The sequence below is a fragment of the Zosterops lateralis genome (assembly GCF_965231275.1).
Source record: "Zosterops lateralis genome assembly, chromosome: 1".
NCBI lineage: Eukaryota > Metazoa > Chordata > Aves > Passeriformes > Zosteropidae > Zosterops > Zosterops lateralis.
In genome coordinates, this window is record NC_139762.1 from 130,508,755 (window position 1) to 130,516,399 (window position 7,645).

Below are 7,645 nucleotides of genomic sequence, written 5' to 3' on the forward strand. Positions count from 1 at the left end.
TGTCAGCACTAGTGTGGCCAGCAGGACCAGGGCAGGGATTGTCCCCTGTGCTGGGCTCTGCTGAGGGCACACCTCGAGTGCTGTGTCCAGTTCTGGGCCCCTCAATTGAACATTGAGGTGCTGGAGCGTGTCCAGAGAAGGCCAATGGGGCTGGTGAGGGGTCTGGAGCACAAGTCCTGTGAGGAGCAGCTGAAAGTCTTCATCCTGGAGAAAATGAAGCTCAGGGGGGACCTTAATGTCCTATAAAGTGCCTGAGAGTAGGTTCTGGGGCCTGTGAGCCAAGGAGGGCCTGGCCTCCCAGGTAACAAGTGATACAAGAGGAAATTGGTGTAAGATGTGACAGAGGAGGTTTAGGTTGGACATTAGGAAGAATTTCTTCACAGAAAGGGAGATTAGACATTGGAATGGGATGCCCAGAGAAGTGGTGGAGTCACTGTCCATGCAGATATTTAAGGAAAGGCTGGGCACAGCACTTAGTGCCTTGATATAGTTGATGTGATGTTTGGTCAGATTAGGCTCAAGTTTTTTCCAACCTAATTGAGTCTGTGATAAAGTTTTTAAATCTGAGTCCAAAAAATTCAAGGGAGCTGAATTGTAAAAGCCTCCCTGTTTTGGGCAGGGGGCACAGGAGCAGCCTGGGACTGGGAAAAGCCTCAGGCTGGTGTGCTGTGTGAGGGAGAAAGGCAGAGCAGTTTTGCCCAGGCAGCAACAATAGCCCCAGGGCTCCATCCTTGGTAAAATGTGTTTAAGGTTTGCTGCAGAAGCCCTGTTTCCTCCTTTCAGCTGGCAGAGGGCTTCCTCACTGTACAGGCTGGCTGGACTTTTATCTAGAGACAGAATGGCTCTGTTAGCCATTTGGTCATGGACACAACAGCTGTACTTCCTCAAAATTTGGCCTATATAAAGATAAGACAGCAGATTCATACAAAAATGCCACTGTGCTTCAAAGCAGTTTCATCTTAAAACTACACCAGCCCAACCTATTAGTAACTAGCCCAATCCAGCTCTTGCTAGAAAAGGCACAACAGCAGTCTGGCTCTGCTTTCTATCCCCAGCTGTTCCATCCTCATCCTCTGGTGCCAACTTTGACCTTTATTTTATAGTACAGGGAGTTAAACCAGGAGACACCCATCCACTGCTCACTTCTGTTTCTCATGAGTTCCTTTTCTGCCGGTTTGGTGCCTTGAATTAGTTCACTGTGTGGTCAGTTGTGGTCAGCTTTGAGTGGGCAGTGATAGTCAAGGGACAAGGGATCTATTTGGAAATCAGAGCTTTATTTTGTGTCACAGAGACGAGGAGGAGAAGGAGGTTAGGGATCACACTAAAACATTATTTATTTTATTAATTAGTGGTCCTTGTGGGTTTACTCCGAGCCTTTCTTCTTCCCTTTTTCTCATGTCTGAAGTTCTCTCTGTCTTATGTCTGAAGTTCTCTCTGTCTTGAAACTCTGAACCTTGTTTTAAACTCCTGCTATGCCTTGAGCAGGATTTATTGTTTGTCAGGGCACCCAAAGAAGGTCATTTAGCTTTGGGTGGAGGCTGAAACTGCTGTTGTTTAAGTTTTCAGGGAGAACCCCTAGATAAACTAATCCAGCACTTTCAGTTGCTGCCAATTCCTGGCAGAAGGGTTACATAAACATACTCCAAACCTCAAGGGTATTATAAATAAATCTTATAAAATATTATACTTTTTTTAGTCTCTCAACAAAAAGGGTGCTAAACTGATTTAAACTCATAGTAAGAAAAGAATAAACCGGTTGTTTATGTAAAATATTAATCCTGACCTTGTTCTCAGTGTACTGACATTTGTTTCTCATTGTTCTGTACCTTTACTGTTTTTATTAAAGTACTTCTTTTTTCTTTAAACAAATATTTCAAGTGCCATGTGCAATTATTGAAAATCTTCCTCAAGACTGTATAGATTCTAGTAAGTTAACTTTTTGTGCCACCAGCTCAATGGGAGTAACGATTTGGCTTAATGTTTTGGCAAGTGTTTAACACTGTATATAAAAATTGAGGCTTTATAAGAGTCATCCATAAACTTTTTTTATTATCTCGCTGTGTTAAAAAGCACCTTCCATCACCTTTTTCAGCATTTCTCTCAGAAGCTGAAAGGTGGCCACCTCTCTGATGGGTACTTCTTACGGAATATTTTGTCCCACTGACTCTCCAGACAAAACTCTGAAATCCTTGGGCAGCAGGGCTAGTGACAGTAGTGGCTGGTTTAGGCAGAGATAGTTCACTTATTACTCTAACCTGGCATTTCTGGAAAAAAAAAAAAAAACAAGTGTCAAGAGAACTGATCAGTTATAGCCCACCCTTGTTATAAGAACATCCATATACAATTTGTCAACAGAGAAATGAGAAAAGGAGCCCCTCAGCTGTCCCACTGGCCAAACAGAGGGTGAAGTTTAGGAAGTCTACAAATACTCCTGTGCTTGTACCACAAAAGTCTTCATACAGAGGAGAACAGAGCAGGGAAGAGAGAAATCTCCCACAGAATATCCAGTGATTGGAGGTTAGAGTGTTAATTGGGATAAGGGAGACAGTCACTGGGATCCCTCATCTCTAGTGACGAAAGCAGAAATAAGAACAGTGATCTTACAGGTCTGTTTACACTCACAGGACCAAGGATATGTTTTCCCTCTCTCACATTTTCCTTTTCTAAATAATCCTGGATTAATTCCAATATCAGAGTTAAGGGAAAATCTGTGTGTACTAACAATAGTGTTTCTGGTTGAGTTCCATGCCACAGTGAACAGGTGATTGCAGTTATTTTTAACTGAACTACTAAAAGTATTCAGCCAAAAATCTTTGTTTAAGGAGAACACTAAGAACATTAGTTCAATGGCAGTCATTTCAGTCGTGGCCAAAAAATAATACATTAATACATGTGCTAATAAATACTGGGCCACTTTAAAACACATTTTTCCCATTTTTCATGCTTTAAACTTCTCAGTCTTTGATTACAGAGTAGATGAAAAACTGTCCCAAAGGACATTGCAGTGAAGGGGTTTCATCTTTTTTTGCTGCTGCATTTTTTATTGTTGGTATGTTTCTCTGTAGATAAATTGCTGGTAAACCTTTGTTTATTTCTTGTTTTCATTTCTCTTGCTCTTTCACTTCCCAGTTTCAAGCACAAGCACAAATGAGGTTGTACAGGGTGGTATATTAAAAGTAGTGGCAGACAAAAGTCTCAGTGATTTATGGAGAGTGAGAACCAGTGCAAGCTTCCTTGGCTTTGTGCTGCAGGGCTGGGCTGGAGCAACTGTCCTGCAGAGGGGAAGGAAACAGCAATTTTCCCTTATCCATTGGCACCTTTGCCAACCATGGGCATACACCACTGCACTCACTGGGAACAGCACCTGATATTCCCAAGCCTCCTGGAGTTTTACCTGGTGTTCAGGTATACTCCCATGAAACGGATGGATCTATCAACACACCTATCAACATACACCATCAAATAAAGGCCAGATTTTGTCAACTTCCAACTCTGATTGAGACTGCATGCAGACTTGTGAGTGAAACTGTCATGCAACTTTTTGATACCTATCTTTTTTTAGGTTAGTCCCATCTCTTTTTAGACAGCAGATTAAAATAGGACTTCTACAGAGGGTAGTTCAGAATAAGAAATAGCTTCAGCTAATAAACTTAGTCCCTTTCCTTTCTGTGGATTACTGACTGTTTCTGATCAGGAACCTCTCCACAGCTGTGCCCCATTCTCTGCACACACAAACACACAGATGCCGATCTTTGGGCCAAATTTTCAATGGTTTAGTGCATCATAACTTCCCAGCTTCTACTTTGGGATCAAAATAAGACCTTCAGACTTAAAAAGCCTTTGCTATTAATCTAACAAGTTCTTTCAAAAGTCCTGCTCTCTGGGGGACAATATACTCTCCTCAGAATTTTGTCTCTAGTTTTTCAGCACCCATCATAAAACTTCCATACTGCCATGAGAAGAGATGATTTACTTGGCCACCCTTGCACAGGAGTGTAAGCCCACACAAACACAGTTTGGTCCCATTGTTGTTGTCTAGTGTGACACATTTACAGTATCAAATGCAAATACAGTGAATATTTGAATGGAATTCACAAAGTGTGTGCTTTTAAGATAAAGCCAAGTCCTTCCAGTGCTGCTTTGGATGCAAATGTATTTGTAATGAACTCCTGGTTTTGTCTGTATCCCTTATCTTGCACCTGTTATCATCCTTGCTGTAAAAAGCTTAGGGGTAAGCTTGCCAAATGATACGCCCCATATGTGCTACCTGGATAAAAAGTGTTAGCAAGAAATATGCAAACTGAAAAGCAACAAGTTCTTGACAGACAGGTACCAGAAGTTTCTCTGTGACTAGCAAGGATAAGGTCTTTATGTTCTTTCAACAAGTTGCCAACCTTTTCTTTGAAATTCTTGTGAAGTTGTTGGGAGGGAGATGAGAAAGAGAAAGAGAGGAAGCTGAAGATGTGCAAACTTGTTTGGGGAATGCAGATGAAGTCAACTACAAATATAACAATGATTTCAGCAGAATTCACCCAGTGAATGTTTCTTCACTAGAGCCTAAATTGACCTAAATGTTGTATCTGCTGTGTTGAAGGCAGGTGTATTAGTTGTGTACACTCCTTTTCTTTATATCTCTTTGCTTGGATGCCTGCAAACCAGACTAGCACTCAGAAGGAAGGAAGGTGAGTAATAAGAAACTGCATCACTAGGATTTGTACCTGACAAACCTGGAAAGAAGTGACAGCAGAAACAGGATGGTGAGAGAGGCCTCAGGCATTTGGGCAAAGAGGCAACAACAGTAGAGAGAACAACTTGTTCCAGAACCTTATCATGTTCTACTGAGGTTCCACGCTTCTCTATGTTTTCTTTTTTAGGAACATACAGGAGGGACCATGATTGAGTAATTAAAGCATAGAGTTGGCAGCTGGGCTTCTGAAGTCCTGTCACTGGGCTCCTGTGGCAACACATGTACTGTCTGCAATGGTCACCTCTGAGAGAGGCCAACACTTCATGGTCCTGGGCCAGGTCATTTTAACTGACTTGCATCTTTAGTGTTCCCATCTAAGGGCCTTTTCAGTGCACAGGGCACATCACTACTTCATATTAATGGGGATACAGGGTGGTATGAGAGCTGTCCCATTTGGGAAAGATTCCCCAGGCCTGTGTCCTCAGTTTGCTAACTGAGGCAGAAGAGATGATGAGACCAACAGCACTTGCTGTGGATGGATACAGACAGCTCCCTCTTCTACTGCTCTTCCTCTGCCTTGTGCTCTCTGTGCAGGCATGCTGGGGCATGTTACTTTTGTGTGTTAGAATGAGATAAAGGGTAGAACTTGGCATCAGGAGTGACCTGCAAGGGAATTTACCTAATGCCATTTCACCAGAAGAAGAGACAGAATTAGGACCCACATTCCTTTGGCTTCTTGTCATATGGGGTCTGTGTCTGCAAGAGCTAGGAAGGATGCCTCACCTGACCTGCCCAAGCCTTGTCAGTCAGCAAGGATAATTCATAAACTGGTTACCCTGGCAGAGCCCAAGATGACGGCATGTTTTGGCATTTGGATACATTCCACCAGGCACAAGCTAGAAACTTCTGATGTCTTCTACTGTTTAAAAAAGTGGTGGCCTGAGGGGATCCCTTTTTATTATGGTCAGTTTAGCATAACTCCTGACCTGTCCGAGAACTTTAACCAGGCTCCTAACTCTTGCAGGGCTGGGTGTGCTGCCAGGCAGCTGGGCAAAACATTACAGGTTTGCTGGCAGTGTTACAGCAACCCATGCACCCTTGCTGCCTCCAAGGCCCTTGTAACAGCTTGTAAAAGGGCTCAGAGAAAACTTTCTGTGCAGAACAGACACTCCTAGGGTGTTTCACACCAGGCAGTGTGCCAGTTGCCAGGGATGAGACAATACTTTGGGAACCTCACCTGTAACCAATGACTGGCAGCAACATGTTCAAAACTTGTAGAGCCACAAGGACACAGATTCATTGCATCTTGACTTTTGCTCTCTATGTCCCAATGGCAGTCTCCTTCCCTGCTCATAATGTGAAACCAACCTCTCCTCCTCTCTCCTTTCTACATCCCAGCCCCTCATGGCAGGTTTTGACTGTCCCAGTGAGAACAGGCTGTAGAGTCAGCTGCTTAGCAGGAGACTGCCCCAAATCCTGCAAGCTTCTTTTTGAAAAAAGTTCCTTATTGAAACCCATTGTGCAAGGGTGCAGGGTTGCCAACCCAACTATAATACCCTTAAATGATCTGACAATTTTATACCATGTAGGCCATAAGGAACAGTTGTAGGGGGACAGTACTGCAGAATACAACGTAGAGACCATTCAATGCCTAGGCTCCTGAGACTCTGCAGGATTCGTTCTATTTGTATTCATTTTAAAATGGGTGCTGAGAGAATATGAGGTTTTCTGGGATTGGTTCCTGAGGTGAGTAAGGGATGCTGATGTGCCAGAGGTCCTGTGGCAGCTGGCTATACCAAGATAATGCCACATGCAGAAGCAGGATTTTTTGTGTCTTAAGTAATTTTTCCTGAAAAAAAACTTGGGCACTTCCAGCTCCTCAGATCAACAACCTGGGCCTGACTGTGCAGTCAAACTGCTTTCTGCCTAGTCTTTATCTCAGGTAACTATGTCCCCTTCTGGAACTCAGCCTGGTTCCTCAGAGGTCACACAGAGTGCTTCTACCCTGTCACTTTGTTCTGCTCCATCTCACTGTGGGATCCTACTCTTTCAAATATCCACATGAGCATTCTTACAGACGGTGTTCTTACTCCTCAAAGAGAATCCCTCCCAGCTCTGCTTGGACAAAGTAATTTGTCAGATCCAGGGGCCTAGGAGAGGGGACACACTTGGGCAGAAGCCAGGAGGATCTTCTGCAGAGGGCTTCAGGGCACAAGCATATGTAGGAATTTTGATACTGAAATTTGCAGTGGTAAGTAGAAACAATCACCCTTGAAAGTGTTACTTATCAGCCAACCATAATAACTAGCAGAGTACAGCATTTGCTGGAAAGAATGAGATGCCTAGCTACTGCCCTGCTTATCACTTCCCCAAATTTTTCTGGTGATGTGGAATCTCAAAGCATTTCTAAAACACCTTTTAGAAATCAACTCTTTTCAAACTCACAAACACTCCAGTTCTGAGCATTATAAATGGTCATGCTAATTAAATGCAGCTAAAATAGTGAAAAGAGTTGCAGGGCAGACAAGATCAATGACAAAACACCCTGAGAGAGCACAGAAGGGGAAAAAGTACTGTAGAAAGGTGATTTATAGTGATTTTCTGGTTGCTGAAGCAGAACAATTATTGAGAATCCTAAGGAGAAAGGAGCTTTAGGTTGGAAGATTGACGACTGAAAACCATGGGGAAGTAATCCTTTCAGCACCAGCATGGCAAAGCTTCAGTTCTGGGAGGCAGGTCAATGTAGGTCAGCACTGGCTCTGGAAATGCTAAGCTGGGGAACCTCTCTGGTTGTTTTCTTACACCATGTTACCTCCTCCCCACCCCCTCTTTGACAAAGGGAAGCCAGTGCATTTTGTTGTTGTCATTTCACATTCAGCTCCACAATCTAATTCCTAACCAAAGGGTGCAGCACCAGGCAGCCTGATGCAAGGGTAAAATTAATTGCTCCAACACGGT